The following is a 22,205-nucleotide window of genomic DNA, read 5'->3' on the forward strand; positions in this document are numbered from 1 at the left end:
GCACATCATCACATTGTAGCACATAATAACACATTGAACCTAGGACCTACTCCTCTGCTTAGGTAGAATATCAAAAAATAAGATAGACCCTGACTCTCCATTATGGAGAATGGAGATCATCTTGTCTCCAATTCTTGGCCTACGCACAATGTTGCGTCCAAGTAGCTCTCTAGGATAGACCATACATTTTTTCCAATCTTCGATTGTCATAACTTCATCGGTTTTAGAAATCCGGTATGGACAGGAGTACATCAGATACCTAGGCTGACCTGGCCGCGCTGGTCGTATCATCATAACATCAACGCGACCTCTTGGTAACATCAGATGAGGCACACAATCTTCCGGGATTTTCTGTTGAAAAACATAGTATTAGCTTTGTAGCTAGCAATGTAGTTTAGTTTTACAAGAATTTATGCAAAAGATGCATGGATGTCGTAATAGTAGAAAATCTTACCATGCAATCTCCATGCATGTTACCGTAGTTCACCACGTGCACTAGTGGCACATATTGACCATAATGCGGGGAAGTTTGCTGATTAGTATTGTACTTCTCAAGATCAATGATAAAATGGACAAGATGATGTATCTCCTGACAAGTTAATTTTGCTTCATCATTGTAGTAATAGGTTCTGTCTACCATTTTCCGTACATTTTTTGAAGAATGAAAATAAGCTGTCAAAGGAAATAAGTTGTCAACTATTTTTAAATAAACATTATAAATTACTTAATAAATGTGGTTAAGAAACTCACATAATGGTAGAACTGGAGGCGTCTGCACATTGACCCAGATGTCGATATTACCATTAATTTCATCTTCCGGACGAATATCAAAGGTGATAAGCATATTAGGCTCAAATGCGTAAGCCTTGCATAGTGCTACCCAAGTTTTGCATTCAAAAAATGAGTAGGTGTCTGCATTGTACAATTTTACGGCAAAAGTATAACCATGCTCGGTCCTCAAGTGAACTATCTTTACAGCCATAGTTTCTTCAGTACTGAAACCAACTTATCCAACACATAATGTCTTGCATGGCAGGGGATACGCTAGTAGAATAGTAAAAAATAAAAATTATAAGTTGAAGCAAAAGAAGTCATGCTTAATTACGAAAAAATACTTGTCGTTGTGACTTACTGTATCCACTTCGAAGTCCCCATCCAGCATGATGCTGAAGCGCCTATCATCAACTAGGAAAGGCATGTCGCAAAGGCCGCGCTTGTCTTGGCAGTATTCACACATAACGTATTCGTCGTCACACGTCAATTCCTAAAACAGAGAAAATTTGGGCATGACATTTACTAAAAAGTGGACATATGGAGCGCCTGAAATTTGCCGGAGCGGAAATGAATCAACATTTCGGCAAAACAAGCAAAGCTACCAAACATGAAGAGCACTCTTTCGGTGCAAGGGAAGAATCAAAAAGGAAAAGTATGAATGAACAAGAATAAAGAACATCGGCATTCTACTTTCAGCTTTGTTAGATAATATTTGGTTCGGATAATAATTGGCAAACATCATATCATAGGAGGGGAATGTGAGGATTAAACAACACCATCACAAGTTAACAACAACAGCTACTTAGTTATCTACATCAACCAGAAAATGCATTTGTTTCATATCATGAAGGATTGGATGAAGTATCAAAAGGCACGTGCACCTACGAGCGTGCTGCAACCATCCAAACTTGACAACAGCAGCTACTTAGTTATCTACATCAACCAGATAATAATTGAGAATTCAGATAACATTATATTCCTTGCTTATTTCACATCGATCCCATATCCTTTTTATACAACCGTTTGTCAAGTGTGCAATATTAGGCCCTCTGGTGTTATACTTGTAGTTAATCAAAGTTATCCAAGGCTTCTCTCATCCCTGTAGATATCTCTTAGACCAAGATGCAAGCAAGGCCATGTTAAACTCCCTCAAGTTTATGACCCCCAGGCCCACAAAGTCCTTCTTCTGGAAACTAATCCCCAATTAGCAAGGTGGTACTTGTGAACCTCCCCCATGTTACCCCAAAAAAGTGAGACATCTGATATGTAATGGTCTTAATTGACCATTCTGGAAATTTGATCAGAGACATCAAATACATAGGAATACTAGCAATGCAAGTGTGCAATAGAATCAACTTAGCCTCATAGCTAAGCAACCTGCCTCTCCAACCACAAATTCTTTTAATGATTTTATCAATAATAGGTTGAATATTTTACCCCTTCATTTCAGGTAATGAAGCGGTACTCCCAAATATTTCAGGAGAAAATCCCCAACTTTACAACAAAAAAATTGAGAAAGAGTCTTAATATCATCTTCTCCTAAAGTTGATCGCAACAAGTTCGCATTTATCATAATTAATTTCCTAAAGTTGACCAAAGTTTGAGAAGGACGGGTCTCTCTGTTTTAAAACTTTTCCACCCAGAATATATGGGCCTACATTGTCATTAATTTTGACAGCAAAGGAGCTTTGCTTAAGTAAAGAAAAAAAATCCAATTAATCCATTTAAGTTGTAGATCCACACTTTGGCTGAATGCAACAACTTAGAGATTAAGTAAATTGGCCTTAATCCACTGAGAGATATTGTTATGATTAGTTACATTAGAGATGGGTCGGATTTCGAATTAGCTAAGAGCGCCATCTTTATAAATAGGGATAGCATGTATATGTGTTATTTAATCTATGAGTATAAACTACTTGTAAAGATGTGAATTCCACTCCCAAAACAAAACCCCTCACATCCGAGGATTGCTAAATTAATCTATGAGAATAAACTACTTGTAAAGATCTGAATCCCAGTCCCCATTCACTGTTTGGTCAAACCTCCATTTGTTTAATTGTTAATTTTCATAAAACAGAAGGAAAATCTATGCAACATATGGTTGATGAAGCTCTCCAACGGCTGCCCAACATCAACGGTTCGTTCAAGTTACATTGCTGCCTACGTACTTTATTAGTTTGAGATTCTTCTGCTATTGAAGTACCTCTGGTTACAGCTCTTGGATCTTGAAATATATTTTTGAGCAGTTGAATTAACCTTCTGTTAATATCTTATTACAGGAGACAAATATATTGATTAGGTACAATTATTTCAAGCTATATCTAAGTGGAAAATATGATATGCAAGTTTGTTAACAAAAAAATGGGTTTCATGTTATATTAGGTCAACCAAATCACAGACTCATTGGCAATTATGGGTGATAACAGTATTGCTTTTAGCTTGCCCTAGGTGTGTTATAACAAGACAATTATGGTTGTCCTACCTATAACTCAATCTATGTTCAATACATGTTCAATCTATGTTCAAAAATGCGGGGGAGGGAGGGGGGCGAACCTCGGGGTGAACCTCGCAGCCAAAGGAGGGGAGCGCAGCGGAGGGGGAGGGGGAGGCGGCGGCGCCCTTGTCGTCGCTCATCATTGGGGGTTCCTGGCGGCGGTGGGGAGAGGCAGGGAGCGGGGAGGGCGCGGTGCGAGGCGGACGGTGGCGCAGCGGCGAGCAGGGTATTCAGCCAGCGGCGACAGGTACGGTGGGAGGGGCGGCCGGAGGAAGGAGAGCCACGAGAGCGGGAGTTTCTGGATTTGGATCGGGAGGAGAGCCACGAGGGGAGGGGAGCGGGAGTTTTTTCACTTCTGGTTATTAATGGCGCACCCACATAAGAATGCGACATTGGTAACTAGGGTTACTAATGGCGCACCTGGTAATAATGCGCCATTAGTACTTTTGAAAAACAAACTGAAAAAACAATTGTTAGTTCTCGCGCACCGTGGATGTGGTGCGCCATTACTAGTTAAAACTAGTAATGGCGCACTTACCCTGGTGCACCACTGATATGTCTAGGAAAGGGTGTGGGGCCAGTACAAAGATAGTAATGGCGCACCAGACACAAGGTGCGCCATTAGTAATATGGACACTAAGACACTAATGGCGCACCACATACATGGTGCGCCATTAGTGTCCATATTAGCTATAGCCCTTTTTCTAGTAGTGTACCATCGGAGGGAGCTCAGACAAGGGGATCCCATCTCCCCCTTTCTTTTCATCCTTGCGATGGAACCGCTACAACAGTTGTTCGATCTGGCCACGGAGGCCGGCGTGCTGTCCAAGCTGCCTGGGAGAAGAAAGATCAGGCGGTGCTCCTTTTACGCGGACGACATGGCCCTTTTCATGAACCCAAAAGAATCCGATGCGAGAATGGTGAAGCGGGTGCTGGACTGCTTTGGGGCGGCGACGGGGCTACGGATAAATAGCGCCAAGAGTTCGGCATTTCCTATTAGGTGTGCTGGCTTGGACTTATCAATCGTCCTAGCCCCTCTTAGCATCATGGTCAAAACTCTACCTACCACTTACCTAGGGCTGCCTTTGTCCGTGAGGAATCTTACCAAATCTCAGCTTGACCCCTTCCTTTTGAAGTTCGCTAGCAGGTCCGCATGTTGGAAGGGCAATCTCATGGCCAAAAGTGGGCGGCTAGTTCTGCTCAAAGCCAACCTGATTCCGCTTGTCACGTATTGGATGACTGTATTTAAATTTGCAGTTTGGGCGCAAAAGCAGCTGGCCAAGACGGCGAGAGCATGGTTGTGGGCGGGGTCAGACTCCTGCACTGGAGGTCAGTGTAGAGTGGGGTGAAGCCAGATCTGTAGGCCAAAACACCTCGGGGGGCTGGGAGTGTTTAACCAGAATTCTTTCGGTGTCGCTCTTCGCCTCCGATGGCTCTGGCTTGCTTGGCGCAACCCTGAACGCCCGTGGGCAGTATTTTCGGTCCCGTGTGATAAAAAGGAGCTCTCTCTTTTCTCGAAGGCAACTAACATCATCATTGGAAATGGGAGGTCTGCTCAATTTTGGCACGACAGATGGCTGCATGGGCAATGTCCTAAGGTGATCGCACCATGCCTGTTCAGAGTCGCGATGCGCAAAAACAGATCGGTTCACGAAGCGCTATACAGGGACACATGGCTTGCTGACCTGGCGCACGGGCTAACAAAGGATATGACCACCGAGTTAACAAATTTGGCAACCCTGGTAGATGAGGTGACGCTCACGGATGGGCAGCCAGACGCAATCAGCTGGAGATTTTCTTCTAACGAAGAGTATAGCGCGCGTTCGGCGTATGCACTCCAATTCGAGGGATCAACGTCGATGGATGGTTTTAGGCTAATTTGGTCCGTGTGGGCACCAGGAAATTGTCGCTTCTTCATGTGGACAACAATGCTTGGGAGAATCATGACGGCAGATGCACTCCTACGGAGGGGACGTGAAAATGAATACTTTTTCCGGCTATGTGAGCGGAGCCTTGAAACGCCACTGCATTTGTTCACAGAATGCCCATGGTCAAGGAAGATTTGGAGCTGGGCCGCGGCTCAGGCAGGTATGCCACCTTTGCAGCCAACGACGTGGGACAACCAACCAAACTTCATGGGATGGTTGGAAAATTGTGTCTCCAATGCGACACCGAGGAAAAGGAAAGGACTTCTGTCTCTCATGCACCTTACGATTGGGAAATTTGGCGTGAGCGGAACATGTGTATATTCCAGAAGGAGTGCATGAGCCAGAGTGCCTTCATTACTAAGATCAAAGAGGAGATCATCTTGTGGAATATGGCGGGAGCTGGGATCCCGTTTGATCCAGGCTAAGGCCCCATGTAGTTTCGGGTCTTTTGGGTCTTTTTCTCTTCTTCCCTCTCCTTTCTCCTGTTTCGTTCTTTCCTTTGCGCCTTCTTCTTCTTGGTGCTGGTCCAGCTCGGGCTATTGTACTTCCGTTATTTTTTTCCTTCTGATCAATTAATTTGGTAGCCAAGCTATCAACATTCCAAAATTAATAATATATACTATACCTGCCAATAGGAAACCCGGCCCGGCCGGTCTGACCCGACCCGACCCGACCGAAAACTCTTGGCCGGGCCATGCTTGGACTTGCGTGCGGACCAGGCCCGGGCCTGAGAATCAAGCTCGAAAGTCAGACCGGGTTGGACTCGGGTATGTGAAGACCTGATTTTACGTCTACGTCGGGTCAGGCTTATCGGGTAGGGTCGGGCTTCTTCAGACTTGGCTGGGCTTGGGCCTAGAAACTAGACCCGACGGTTGGGTCGTGCCGGGTTCGAGTCTGAGTTTTTTATTTGCGGTTCGAGGCTCGTCTTGTCATCCGGACGAGGAACCATCACCTCGCATCGCTGAGCCCGGATCCAGAGCGCCCGAGCCACCATCACTCTTCCTCAACACACCACTATGATCCATGATGTGACAGAACTCGAGCCGACGAGAACCACCAAGCCGTCCGCAACAGGCATCGTTGGCAGGCCATCGGAGGCCCGATCTGGGCAAGAGGAACCACTGCCTCGCTCCTTCGATGCCGAGTCTGCAGCCACTGGCTCGGATCCACGGATATTTCGTCATGTGCGGTGTATGTACACCCATCTATTTTTTTATCCACTTGTGTGTTTGGAAGTGACCTCAGCCTGTATGCTAGCCTTGCTAGGTGCTTGTTGTTTTGCCAAACAGAAGCCAACATCGATTGAGACGACCTCTTAACCACATAGGGTAAAATCGTCACGAGATGGCTGAATGAACCAACCACATGGTAGGGGTGAACCTTTTTTTCTAGAACCTATGACCGGCTTAGGTACACTATCGGTCACATTATTTGTGCGCTTGTTATGTTGAGGTGACCATCTTAAAATTGCTCATGTTGTTTGCTCATTTTCACGGGCTTGGTAGTTTTTCTATTCTGGTATTGGATCAGTGTTGAATCCTTATTTCTTAACAAACTAATGGTTCTCATTATGTTGTGGTTACTGCATGCCACTTTAGTATATATATAATATGGTTTGTGTTCTTTATTGCAAGTTTCTTCTCACCTTGATAATTGATTGTTCTTAAGTTATACTTCAAATGAAAACTAATCAAGTTACATGGACATTTACCATAGGTGAAGCGCATCCTCTATTACTAAATAGCTGCCCCCACTAGTGATTTTTCATTGCATATGGTGAAGCCACATCGGGTCATCTTTTTTTCAATTATTCCTAGGTAGTCATACAAGTTGTTCCCATGACATGAGTTAAATTTAAGAATACATACAGCCTGCATACTGGACAATTTCTTTTTTTCTACACATTTTTTTCTCCACGTCACCGGTCCATATTCCTTACTCAGTCTTGTCTTCCCTAGCTGTCTATAATTTCTTAGTTCTTGCGCACGCCCACCATTTACTTCACCTCCAACATGCAGATTCGCCCCTTCCTCTTCTCATAATACTAGACGCACACGAAATGACCGGCAAGGCAAACGGATAAACGGTTGACTATTTGTTCTCCTATGTATACTATCCTACGCCACCATCTCAAGCGATGCAAGCAAGCATCCGTCCACCTCCTGTACCTGTTGGAAATATGCCCTAAAGGCAATAATAAATTGGTTATTATTATATTTCCTTGTTCATGATAATCGTTTATTATCTATGCTAGAAATGTATTGAGTGGAAACTAAAATACATCTGTGGATGCATAGACAACACACTGTCCCTAGCGAGCCACTAGTTGACTAGCTCATTGATCAAGGATGGTGAAGGTTTCCTGGCTATAGACAAGTGTTGTCACTTGATAACAGGATCACACCATTAGGAGAATGATGTGATGGACAAGACCAAAACTATGAACGTAGCATATGATCGTGTCAGTTTATTGCTACTGTTTTCTGTATGTCAATGTATTTGTTCCTATGACCATGAGATCATGCAACTCCCAGACACCGGAGGAATACCTTGTGTGTATCAAACGTCGCAACGTTACTGGATGACTATAAAGGTGCTCTACATGTATGTCCGAAGGTGTCTGTTGGGTTGGCATGGATCAAGACTGGGATTTGTCACTCCGTGTGACAGAGAGGTATCTCGGGGCCCACTCGATAATACAACATCACAACAAGCCTTGCAAGCAATGTGACTAAGAAGTTAGTTACGGGATCTTCTATTACGGAACGAGTAAAGAGACTTGCCGGTAACGAGATTGAACTAGGTATGGAGATACCAACGACTGAATCTCGGGCAAGTAACATACCGAAGGACAAAGGGAACAGCATACGGTATTAACTGAATCCTTGACATAAATGTTCAAGGAGTGGGCACTATAAAAACGAAAACCGAAAAATCAAAAACCGAACCATAATAACCGTTTTTTCGGTTTATTTGGTGCTTTGATTTTTGGTTTGGTGGGAAATTTTAAGGTTTCTTGGTGTTTTGTTTTTGGTGCCGAGAAACCGAATAGACCGAACAAACCGATATGTGAGATACCCCACGTAATACCTTGTTTCCGAAAGTGCAACAGTATGGAGGCATCACACATTTCTCCGCACATAATACATTTCACGTTCCATGTGCTTTTTCTACTTAATTATGGTTACTAGTTTGCTTGACCAAATAAACCATACAATGATATTAAGGTTTATAGAACTTGTGATTATCTTTTTGCATATTATACAATCCAAATCAGTGCTCTCGAGTCAATACACTTATACAGACAAGTGCATGAATTTTGGTTTTTCGGTTAACCGAACAAACCGAACCGATATATTATGGTTAATATGGTTTGGTTTCTAAATTTGGAATGATTATTTCAGTTTCTGTTCCTCCAAAACCAAAATTATATAGAACCGAATAAACCAAACCGTATTAACCATAGAAACCGAACGCCCAACCCTAGGTTCAACCGATAGAGATCTTCGTAGAATATGTAGGAGATAATATGGACATTCAATCCCACTATTGGTTATTGACCGGGGAGTGTCTCAAGTCATGTCTGCATAGTTCTCGAACCCGCATGGTCTGCACACTTAAGGTTCGGTTACCTTTCGGTATAGTTGAGTTATAGGTGTTGGTGAATGAAGGTTTTTCAGAGTCCCGGATGATATCCTGGACGTCACGAGGAGCTCCGGAATGGTCCGGAAGTAAAGATTGATATATAGGAAGTCCTGGTTTGATCACCGGAAAAGTTTTGGGCTCATCGGTAGTGTACCGGGAGTGCCGGGAGGATATCGGGGGACCACAGGGAGGGGTGTGACGACCCAAAGGCTTCATGGGCTACGAGAGGAGGTAGACCAGCCCCTAGTGGGCTGGCCAAAGCCTCCCCTAAGGGCCCATGCGACTGGAGTGGAGGAATAAGGAAAAAAGCCAAAAGGTGGAAAGAGTTTCTAATTAGGAAGGAGTCCTAATAGGATTCCACCTCCCTTGTGGGAGGTGGATTCCTCCCTTGTTGGCTCGACCGAACCTCTCCCTGGAGAAGGGGCCAAGGCAGCTTCCCCTCCTCTCCCTCCTATATATACTAGAGGTTTTAGAGGTGAGGGATAACCCTAATTGCCACGTGCTCCCTCTACTTCTCTCTAGATCTGTTTCTCCTCTAGTCTAGTTCGGCGGTGCTTAGGCGAAGCCCTGCTGGATTAGTTCACCACCACCACCACCATGCCGCCGTGCTGGAGAACTCATCTAACTCTCCGCCCCTCTTGCTGGATCAAGAAGGCGGGGATCGTCATCGAGCTGTAGGTGTGCTGAACGTGGAGGTGCCGTCCGTTCGGCACTAGATCGGGATGGATCGTGATGGGATAGCGGGACGGATCGTGATGATATCGCTGGATATGCTACGATTTGGATCGCGAAGATGTTCCACTACATTTGTCGGATTTTGGGCTCTGCAAAACCCTTAAAGATTCGAACACAGGGGCGTGTACGAAGATCTCTCGTGGCTTGCCTCTTCTAGCTCGCTACTCGCCGGGGATGGGAGAGAACTCACTCGATGGTGAGGAAGACACAGAACACGAAAGTATACCCTGGTTCGAGCCGCTGAGAAGCGTAATACCCTACTCCTGCTTTGGTGGAATCCTCTCGTGGAGGTTGGTGGATGAACTAGTATAGTGTTCGAGGGCCTCCTGAGGCTAGTGGCCTTCTTATGGTGTGGGTGTGTGAATGAATGGATTGGATCCGGGTGCATGATCTTGGATCTCCTCCACTAAACAATCTGTCCTTTGTATATAGCGGCGGCCTGGGTCCTCTTCCCTTATCGCAAGGGCAGGAAGGGATCCCACAACAGCCAATCTTTGAAGGGGAACATGGGAACATGCTCCCCTACCCCAAAGGTGGTCTTCGCGTGCAAAAGTGGCTGTCAGCGCAGCAGGGACGGGTCCAGGGGTGACGTTCGTCCTGCTAGAGGGCGGTGATGGTCTTGTTGCACCAGAATGGAAACCTTTGGGAGATGCCTTCGGCACCCGCGTATGTCCTTGCCCCCTTTGCACTAAAGGGGAAACTGCTCCGTCCTGCTGTCCACTGCTCGCGCGTCCTTTCCCGCGTCATCCTTGACTCCTGAGGTTGGGTCTTGCCTCGGAATATCCGCCGCTCCGGAGGGGTCCTGAGGAGGCCCCCTACGGGTCTTGAAGTTGTTCCTCCTCACGAGGCTTGGCCCCTTGCGAGGGCCTTGCCTCGAGCAGTGCCGGGCATGTTGGTATCTCATAGATGAGGTGGGCCAACCCTGGGCTGCAGGCAGGCAGGTGAGGGTACCCCCATTCCCAGAACGCCGACAGTAGCCCTCGGGCCCAAGGTGTGCCTGAGCTGGCTTCTCGGTGAAGCCTTGAGGGCGGCCTAAAGTGTCGCGGGCCTTCAATGCCTGTGGGTCAGGCGGCACATGTGTCCAGCCGCCATACGGCGACACTCCCGCTCCTCGGGGCGTCCTGGGCGCACCAGACCACAATGGCACGATCTCCAAGAACCGTGAAGGTCATCATTGTTCTCATTGAATGGCACCGGTGCGGCCTGACCACACCCAACGGCCCTCGCGGACATGACCGCTCGGTTGACACGTGAAGCGACGTGGGCAGCAACGCTCCCGTCGGCCCACCTAGCAGCCCCCGAGGGGCGCACGAGGCTCGCGCTCCTACGACGGCTGGTGGCGCAGATCGCCTATAAATCTTCCGCGCCCCTCGCACGAGGGAGGCACCGTGATATTGAGCTCCCCCTCTGCCCCCTCTGCTCCGCTGAGAAAAACCTCTTCTCTCCTTTGTTTCTTGGGCTTCCATGGCGTCCCCCGGAGGCGATCCTGGCAGGGGGAAGCACACGGCTCCTTCTGCGCCCTCGTCAGCCCCGGCAGTAGCGGTGGGGGACCCTCACGGTCGCCGCGCGTCCGCCGCTATTGGACTCTGGCCGACGAGTAAGTTCCTCGCCGGCACCCCCTTTCCTTGTTGTCCCGTCTGCTGCTTGGTGGTTGATCTTCCCTTTTCTCCGGAGCGCCCGTAGCCCAGAAGCTCAAGCTCGGCGAGCTTTAGGAGGACGCGGAGGGGCTACGGGCTCAACTCGAAGAGGAGGCCAAGGAGGAGCTGGCGTCCTTGCAGAGGCAGGTCCACGAGGTGGCCGATGCTGTTCAGGCCGCCCAGGACGAGGTGTCGTACGCCCGGATGCTGGCGTCCCAGCGAGTCAGGCAGTTCGAGGGCATCGCCAGCCGGGCGGTGCGCGCGACCCGCCGATTTGTGGAGGATGCCCCGACGCTGCCAAGGGTGAGCAGCGACGGGGCTACCTTGCCTTCTTCCAGAAGGTGGTGGATACGCTGGAGGCTGACGTCTCCCACGTGGAGAGAACAACACGTCCGATGCGCGCGAGCTTTTGGGCCTTGCCTTGACGCTCGTCTTCTCCAACCTGCGTCGCCTTATCCCGGAGCTCGATCTCGAGCGCGTCGTCGAGCCGGTGCGGGTCGAGTCTCGGTGTCTTCTCCGGGACGAAGTCCGCCCGCGCGTGGACGCCCTGGTGGAGTGGTATGTCCAGGTCCCCGTCTCTATGGAGGAGGAGGGCTCCGATGCCGAGCTTGCTGGCGCGAAGGGCGGCGTCGGTGAACCCTCCCCCTAGGTGTCTCCTTGCTTCTGTTTCCCCGTTCCTGTAATAGTGGACCATGAACTTTGCCTTGTTGGGTGTTAAACTTTTGCATATTAGCTTTATCTTTTTCCTTTCGTTCTTGAATCGGCGGCTTGCTCGCTGGTAGTCGTTGCGGCTTGGCTTCCTTGCATAGGGCCCGTCGATGACCCAATCGTTGCTCCGGGGCAACGACAGCCAGGGACCTAAGGAGATCCCATCCTCCCGAGGCATCATTTTTGCTGCTGCACGCTTGGTCGGTGGTATTGTTCTTTGCCGCAGCTTAGTCCTTACGCCCTGCATTTTCTCGTTAGTATGGGTGCTTTTAATTTGTTCTTGGTTTGACGTGGAACCTGATGGTCTCCATTTGAGATAGCGGGGTACTTAGCTCGTGGGTTTGCACCGGTGCCTTCCTCTGCTCCTCGTGAGTACCTCTTGCTTTGTCGTTGGGACGGGGTGGAGACCTTTTGGTCATCGCCCCAGGGTGCCTTAAGGCCCCCCGAGACTCTTTGTGGTGGTATCGTGCTTCGATCCGAGTCCCCGAGCGGGGTCGACCGCTGAAAGTGTTAGCCCCTAGGGCGGCAAGTCCTTTCTTTCATGCTCCTTGGCGCCTAGGGGCGGTGCGGGGTGTTCAACTCCCGAGAAAATCCAGAAAGGGAGGCTTCAAAGCCGGCAAAATGAGACAGTGCAAGAGAAAATTCCCCCGTTTTGTTTTTCAAACATCAACTTTGAAATCGGAAAATTCAATTCCAACAGAGGATAATTCAAACTCCAAGAAGAAACACGCAAATGCCGTGTCTGACTCCTAAGCTAATCTCCGCCGCCATCTCCCCCAACTGCTGGCATAGTCATTAGCGGACTAAGTTGATTGCCTCCGTCTTCTCCCCAGCGCGGAGCGTACGGCTTCCACTAGGCGTGGGATGGACCCCTTCCACGTCCTCGGGGGGGGGGGGGGGGGGTGTATACAACCTCGGCTCGTTATTACGTGAGAGTGTCACGGTGGGGGTGTATATGGGAGGTCGCGAGGACGCTTTGGCTTCGCGAGTGTCCCTGATATAGGCGAGGGTGTCCCGATCTTTCGATGAGATGGTATCTATTGATTTGGTGGATAGGACTTTGACGGTCCGACTACAAACGTGCACAACGTTGCGCCTTAGCAATCACTAAACCAATCTCCAAGAGGTTATTGATGACGGCGAAGCACGATTAACGTGACCACGAAGGTCTATTCCTGCAAGCAGTCGAAGAACAAGCAAGAATATGATATTGCAATCTGAAAATTGTGAATATAGATGAAGTCTTGATAAGGGTGGGGATCCGAAAGCGGTCTTAGTCTGGTCGCTGGACACAAACGAAGTACACGAAGTTGCAATGGCTAACTTTTAACTAAACAAATCCCAAGCAAGAAGCTACTAGGTTGATCTACATATATAGGAGCAAGGGGTGGCGGACAAGGAGGTGGGAGGATGTCCCAAGGCAGCCTAAAACTAACCCTAGGTCGTACAAGGCCTATGGTCCCAAGTGGAGGTGATGCAACACCTATGGACTTGTAGTTTGACTCGGATTCTGGTGCAACGTCAGATTGTTTGGTCGATATCTCTACGCTCCGGACGAATTTGAAGATGATTCCAATTGGGTCTGAAAGCACATAAAATGTACTTTTCAACCCAAAAATAATCACGCAATTCGGAGCCCGTATTAAAAAGTTGAAGGAGTTTTGGTACAGGTAAGTCTGTGTAGTCCGAATCAGAGTCGAGAACAAGAAAGGCTTGGACTCTATCTTCTCTTAGGCTAAAAGTGACGTGAGAAAAATTTGTGAACAACAACTAATTATTTCCTTTGACATGAGGGGACCTCTTGAATAGCATACAACCATTTGCTCTTCCCTTGTCATCACACGTGGTTCATACAGGTGTTCGGCCATTATGCATTTAGGCATAAAATAAAAACAGGTGAAGTATTTTTGTTCCGGATAACATAAATAAATTATTGCATGACTTTTATCAGAGATCACCTCAAATAAATAAGCATATGCAATGATTGTGATAATATCAAAGGTAGTCATGTCCTCATCATCCTCCCCTTTTTAAAAATAAAGCCGTCCTCGACGCTGCTTAATCTCAAATTTGGCTAACAAAAGAGACAAGGTGTACATGTTGTATATGTACATGTCATCCATTTTTTACTTCCCTTGGTTTTTGCACATATGAAACATGTATACATGAGTAACTTTCATATGTTATGAAATATAAAGCCAAAATATTATCACAAAAAGTAGAAAGCATGAAATATTGCAGCTCAGCTTGCACATATGAGTGATGTCCTTATTCATATCAAAAGATTGACAATGTTCATCATTAAACCATCCTAACATTGGTGAATACACTTTCATTATTTAAAATTTACATGCTACAAAATGCTTAAATAAACAAAGATGCAACAAGTCATTTGACATAGAATCATCACCAAGATTAGAGGGCATATCAAAATGATTAAGCATTGGCACAATTATTTTGAAAAATATTTGACGCAAATTTGATTTATTCTCTGATTCACATGGTTCTTTTTTATCAAGAATTAATTCAATTGGTTCACTCAATTGTTGATATTGTACTTAGTTGATCACATGAAAAGTCAAATCATGAACATAGTCCTCCAAAATAGGTTGTGTTACCAAAGTAATGGGTATCTCATCACATGTTATATTGCAATTGACAAGGCATTCATCATACTCATGTGCATGTGGAAGATAAGTACCTTTGTCATTACCTCTTATGATCAACTCATATGATGTAGCCACCTTCGATGGTAACGTGTCACATGGTGAAGGTGATATAGCCCTCACAACAATTGACGTGGTTGTCATCGTATGTCCAGTAGTTGAAGGAACAAGCATATCAACTCTTGGAATAAGCACCTTGCACTCTTTCTCCTTGTGGGCGACACGTCGTTTTATTTCATGTTCAGCTTTGCAAGCAAGACGAAACAAATGATCCATAGGATAACAATTTTCATGAATTAGTATATCCCGAATATCATGGTTTAATCCTCCCCAAAATCTATCCATAAAATCTTCTTCACTTTCTACTAATGAGGAATGCAACAAGGTTGTTTGTAAATCATCATAATATTTTGTTACAGTGTCACTACCTTGTTTTAAATGCTGTAACTTTTTAATCATGTCACGAGTATAATAAGCAGGAACGAATGTATGTCTCATGGAAAGTTTCAAATCATCCCAAGTAGTAGGTATATAATCAGGGTGTAACTGATAATATCCACTCCACCGAACTGAAGCATAGCCGGTGAAAGAACCAACCGCGACCGTAACTTTCTTATGTTCAGCAAAATTATGGGAAGCAAATATATCATTTATTTCAAATTCCCATTCAATATATAAAGCAGGTCTAAAACGACTGTTAAATGATGGTATAGAAACATAAACCTGATCATGCACATTAGGATCTCTATGCACCTCACGTAACAGTTGTTTTGGTGGCACGTCTCCCACAATCGAAGAATCCCATGGATTGACAACTCTGGATCCTGTCATGACTAGTAGAAAAAAACAAAATCCAAAAATATTGTTCCAATGAACTACTGGGAAGTGGTGGTGGTGGTGTGTCACAAATCCGTCAAGCCAATCTCAAATTCTTACCAGTTCTTACCCAACAGCAGGTGGTGATCGACAACCGGTGTAGTCAAACTCTCAAAGCTTGGATATAGCGATTTCCAGGTGGCTTTAAACGCACGATGTAGATGTATGTGGAGCTGAGAAAGCTTATAATATAGGGTAGCAAAAGATTAGCAATAATCAATTCAGAGATGCAATATTGAATAAACACTCAATGACGGTACTGTGCTGGTCCTAGGCTAGACCGTACTAGAGACGCGAGCCTAGAACACTAACGGAGTCACGTCAAAGCACAAATAGCATCAATGGATGATATGGAGTAGCTCTGGATAGGAAGATATAAGTGAATATCACAATGACAGTAAAGATAGTGATGATAAATGACCCCCAAGTAGGAGAAACCAAAATTATCTCTAGAACTTCCCTCTTGAAAATATGATGTCAAATTTCTGATTATTTTTTTCAAGAACTCTACTGACTCAATCTTTCGAATGCAAAAAGAATCACTCAATTCCGAGATCATATGAGTACTCAAACAATTCAGGAACGGACCTGAAAAATATTGACAAACTGTGTTCCTGACGTTCGGAGGGCAAAAATTCCTATTAAGAAGCCGATTTGGAAGTGACAATACTGAACAACATTTATTAACTATTCCGATGCGGCTCGTCGATAGCTCGAATTTGAGTACTCGCAGAGCCAAAACGTACATTGTATGAGGAAGATACACCTGTTTTACTGAACAATGCACAAAATAGTTTTCAATGCGAATTCACATACGGGATTGACTCTAGATAGATCCGAAATTTGTACTTTTTTCTCTTCTCTCTTTTTTTCTCTCACTTTTTACCTTTTTTTTATCTCTATTTTACTCTCACTTTTTTCTCTTTTTTTTGCTCTCACTTTTTTTTCTTCTCTCGAACAACCAATTAAGATGTAGATTGGATCAAGCACATATGCGAATGACCTCAAGTATGATAATGACAATGAACAATTGAAGCACGTGGTGAATATTGATGGATGGTGGTGGGCAACAACATAAGGGATGACAGCGGCGTGGTGGTGGTATATGGCAACAACGATGAGGATGGTGCGGCGGCGACGTGACAACTTGTGAACAGAACTCGAAACTCTAAAAGATCAGACGCTAAGACCAGCAACTTGACACGACGATGCAACAGATAATTCAACTATGCAAGCACTAAAAAGAAAATTTCAAAGGCTCAGACTGGCTTGGACAAAGGATGCCTAGATCTAACTCTTTTTTTCTGGTTTTTTCTAGGGTAATAGGTAATAAAAATAAATCTAATCTAGGGATAACTGGAAATTCTCACCGAGCAACCTGAAAACTGATACCACTTGATATAGGCGAGGGTGTCCTGATCTTTCAATGAGATGGCGGCTATCGATTTGGTGGAGACGACTTTGACGGTCCGACTACAAACATGCACGACGTGCGCCTTAGCAATCACTAAAACAATCTCCAAGAGGTTATTGACCATGCAGAAGCACGATTAACCTGACCACGATGGTCTATTCTTGCAAGCTATCGAAGAACAAGCAAGAATATGATATTGCAATATGAAAATTGCGGATATAGATGAAGTGTTGATAAGGGTTGGGATCCAAAAGCGGTCTTAGTCTGTTCGTTGGACACAAATGAAGTACACGAAGTTGCAATGGCTAACTTTTAACTAAACAAATCCCAAGCAAAAAACCTACTAGGTTGATATACTTATATAGGAGCAAGGGGTGGCGGCCAAGGAGGTGGGAGGACGTCTAAAGGCAGCCTAAAACTAACCCTAGGTAGGACAAGGCCTATGGGCCCAAGTGGAGGTGATGCAACACCTTTGGAGTTGTAGTTTGACTCGGATTCTGGTGCAACATCAGATTCTTTGGTCGATAAATCCACGCTCCGGACGAATTTGAAGGTGATTCCATATGGGCCTGAATGAACATAAAATCTACTTTGCATCCAAAAAAGTATCATACAATTCGGAGTACGTATGAAAAAGTTGAAGGCGTTTTGGTACAGGTAAGTCTGTGTAGTCTGAATCTGAGTCGAGTACGTGAAAGACTTGGACTCTATCTTCTCTTTGGCTAAAAGTGATGTGATAAAACTTTGTGAACAACAACTAATTATTTCCTTTGACATGAGAGGACCTCTTGAATAGCATCCAACCATTTCCTCTTCCCTTGTCATCACACGTGGTTCATACAGGTGTTCGACCATTCTGCATTTAGGCATAAAATAAAAACACGTGAAGTATTTTTGTTTCGGATAACATAAGTAAATTATTGCATGACTTTTATCAGAGATCACCTCAAATAAATACGCATATGCAATGATTGTGATACTATCAAAGGTAGTCATGTCCTCATTAGTCCCTACCCCCGAGGCATAGGCGTCTGATTCCGAAAGTCATTGCTGGACTGTGTTGATTGCCTCCGTCTATACCCAATGCGGAGCATAGGTCTTCCACTAGGCGTGGGGTGGACCCCTTCCGCATCCTCGGGGGTCCTGGGCATATACAACCTCAGCTCGTTATTACATGAGAGTGTCATAGGATGAAGTAGGTTCCGAAAGGATTGAAAGACGATGCAGAGGTGCCGCGAGTTGGTGCGGGTACCGTGGGGATTGTAGGAATGCGAAGGTGCTCAGAATCCGCGATGTTTCCTCCTTCTCCTGAGGCTGGTTGAGGGCTTTTCTACTACTCTACGTCGGCAGGTCCCAGTCCTGCACATTCCCCTACCATCGTGTGGCGCCTCACGAGGCAAGGCCCCGACACCCCCCGATACCGGCCGAATGTGCGTGGACGCCACCAGGGTGGTCAAGTGGCTTTGTGACCGGTAAGGCTCCTGAGGCGTGATACCTCTCCAACGTATCTATAATTTTTGATGGTTTCATGCTATTATCTTGTCAAACTTTGGATGTTTTGCTTGCCTTTTATATATTTTTTGGGACTAACTTATTAACTCAGTGCCAAGTGCCAGTTCCTATTTTTTCCATGTTTTTGACCCCTTTCAGAGGAGATTTTGAAACGGAGTCCAAGCGGAAGAAAATCTCTGAAAAGATTTTTTTTGGAACGGAAGAAGATCGGGAAGCTTGGGAGCCAAGGCAGGGGAGCCCCAGGGGCCCCACAAGCCCCACCCCGCGTCTAGGGGGTAGGCCGCGCCACCCAGGCTTGTGGGCCCCCTTAGCGCCCCCTGACCTAGGGGTTGCGCCTATAAATTCCCTAAAAATCCCAAAAAAATCAGGAGATCATCGAAATCACTTTTCCGCCGCCGCAAGCTTCTGTTTCCGCAAGATCCCATCTGGGCACGTTCTGGTGCCCTGCCGGAGGGGGGATTCGGACACGGAGGGCTTCTCCATAAACACCATGACCTCTCCGATGATGCGTGAGTAGTTCACCATAGACCTACGGGTCCATAGCTAGTAACTAGATGGCTTCTTCTCTCTCTTGGATCTTCAATACAAAGTTATCCATGATCTTCACGGAGATCTATCTGATGTAATCTTCTTTTGCGGTTAGTTTGTCGAGATCCGATGAATTGTGGATTTATGATCAGATTATCTATGAATCTTATTTGAGCTTCTTCTAATCTCTCTTATGCATGACTATCTATCAAGCCTCTAGTGAACGCTGCCCCTAGGGTCTACTCCACACCATATTTTCAGCCATACACTTTTTACTTCGTTGCACTTTCCGCCTTGAGATCTCACTTTGCAAACAATCTTGAAGGGATTGACAACCCCTTTGAAGCGTTGGGTGCAAGCTTGTTTGTGTTTGTGCAGGTACTTTGGACTTGACGAGGCGCTCCTTCTGGATCGATACCTTGGTTCTCAAACTGAGGGAAATACTTACTGCTCCTGTGCTGCATCACCCTTTCCTCTTCAAGGGAAAAACCGACGCAAACCAGAGAAGTAACAAGAAGAATTCCTAGCGCCAAGGAAGGACTTCTGTTGCCGCAACAGAAGAATTTATGGCGCCGTTGCCAGGGAGGAAGATCAAGTCAAGGAATCATCCAAGTAGGTGTCGGAAACTCATCTCTTGCATTTATTTTGTATGCCAGTTGCCTCTCGTTTTCCTCTCCCCCACTTCACCAACTTGCCTTTTTCGTTCGCCCTTCTTCTCGCCTGCTCTTTGTTTTCTTGTGTGCTTGCTTGCTTTCTGATGTCACCATGAACGAAAACACAAACTTTGTAAATTCTCAAACACTAATAATAACGATTTTATTAGTACTCTGATTGCTCCCGCCACTAGTGTGCGGAGTCATACGAAATCAATGCCGCTTTGCTGAATCTTGTTATGAAAGAGCAATTCTCTGGCCTTCCTAGTGAAGATGCGGCATCCCATCTCAATACCTTCATTGAGCTTTGCGGTATGCAAACGAAGAAAGATGTGGACAATGACATGATTAAATTGAAGCTTTTTCCTTTCTCGTTGCGAGATCGCGCAAAAACTTGGTTTTCTTCTTTGCCCAAAAATAGTATCGATTCTTGGGATAAGTGCAAAGATGCTTATATATCCAAGTATTTTCTGACGGCTAAGATCATCTCTCTCCGTAATGATATCATGAATTTCAAGCAACTTGATCATGAACATGTTGCACAAGCTTGGGAGAGACTGACATTAATGATTAGGTATTGTCCCGCTCATGGGTTGAGCCTTTGGATGATTATTCAAATCTTTTAGGCTGGCTTGAATTTCGCTTCTAGAAATATCTTGGACTCCGCCTTAGGTGGAACGTTCGTGGAAATCACATTAGGAAAAGAGACAAATCTCTTAGACAATATCATGACGAACTACACTCAGTGGCACACTGAAAGGTCACCTACTAGTAAGAAGGTACATGCTATAGTGGAAATTAACTCGTTGAGTGCTAAGATGGACGAGTTAATGAATTTGGTTGCTAGTAGAAGTGATCCTTTGGATCCTAATGATATGCCTTTGTCTTCTTTCATTGCGAGTAGCAACGCTAGCTTGGACGTTAATTTTGTTGGTAGAAATAACTTTGGCAACAACAATGCTTTTAGAGGAAACTATGTTCCTAGGTCTTTTCCTAGTAACTCCTCTAATAATTTTGGCAACTCCTACAACAATACCCATGAAAATTACAATAGATTACCCTCTGATCTAGAGAGTAATATCAAAGAGTTCATCAACTCTCAAAATATTTTCAATGCGTCCATAGAGGAGGGCATGTTCTCGTGCTGAGAATCACGAAGATCTTAAAGTGCTTGGTGTGACTCCCATTGAATCTTTGTTTTCTTGTGTCAAACCTAATGATTATGGGGCTGTGTATGAATCCACTTTGGTTGAAAAGTACCCAATGATTCGGAGTCTATCTATCTTGATGCTAAAAGCATTGAAAGTGGAGTAGAAGATGTTAAAACTTTGAGTAGCAATGAAATTACTACCGTGGATTTCAAGGAATTCAATTATGATAGTTGCTCCTTGATTGAATGCATTTCCTTGATGCAATCCATGTTGAACTCTCCACACGCTTATAGCCATAACAAGGCCTTTACCGATCATATCGTCGAAGCTATGATAAAATCTCTTGAAGAGAAACTTGAATTGGAAGTCTCTATCCCTAGAAATCTTCATGATGAGTGGGAACCTACCATCAAAATCAAAATAAAAAACTATGAATGCAATGCTTTGTGTGATTTGGGTGCTAGTGTTTCTGCGATTCCAAAGTCTTTATGTGATGTTCTGGGTTTTAATGAGATTGAAGAGTGTTCTCTTAATTTGCATCTTGTTGATTCTACTGTCAAGAAACCCATGGGAAGGATCAATGATGTTCTTATTTTTGCAAATAGGAACTATGTACCCATGTATTTCATTGTGCTTGACATTGATTGCAATCCTACTTGCCCTATTATTCTTGGTAGATCTTTCCTAAGGACTATCGGTGCTATCATCGATATGAAGGAAGGGAATATTATATTTCAATTTCCTTTAAGGAAGGGCAAGGAACACTTTCCTAGAAAGAAAATAAGATTGCCTTATGAATCCATGTTGAGGTCCACTTATGGTTTGAGCACCAAAGGCGACGATACGTGATTCTATCGCTTTTATTCCTAGCTAAGGGCATTAAACAATAGAGCTTGTTGGGAGGCAACCCAATGAATTTATCTTTTTTCTTCCTGTTTTTTTGCGTCCACACTTTCATAATTCTGTTGTGAGTGTGTTTTTTGTGTTTCTTTTTGTGTTTGAGTCAAGCAAAACCTTTATGACTAGTCTTGGTAATGGTTGTTTGATCGTGCTGGAAAAAGACAAAAACTTTTCGCTCACGAGATGATTTTTCATTTTTATTCAGAAAGAGATTTTGAGTTGATTCGTTTTGCTGCTGGTTGATATGCTTTTTGCCCAGGCCGTCGTAATATTTCAGATATTTTAGGGTACCAGAAGTATAAGAAGTATACAGATTGCTACAGACTGGTCTGTTTTTGACAGATTCTGTTTTTGTTGAGTTGGTTGCTTGTTTTGATGAAGCTATGGTTAGTATCAGGGGGGTACCAGCCATGGAAAAGTGAGAATACAGTAGGCCATCATCAATATAGATGGAATTCAAGTTTGCTACAGTACCAAAAGAAGTGGTGGTTTGTTTTCTTGTACTAACGTTATCACGAGTTTCTGTTTAAGTTTTGTGTTGTGAAGTTTTCAAGTTTTGGGTGATGTTCCCATGGACGATGAGA

Source organism: Hordeum vulgare, chromosome 4H (genome assembly GCF_904849725.1).
Source record: "Hordeum vulgare subsp. vulgare chromosome 4H, MorexV3_pseudomolecules_assembly, whole genome shotgun sequence".
Lineage (NCBI taxonomy): Eukaryota > Viridiplantae > Streptophyta > Magnoliopsida > Poales > Poaceae > Hordeum > Hordeum vulgare.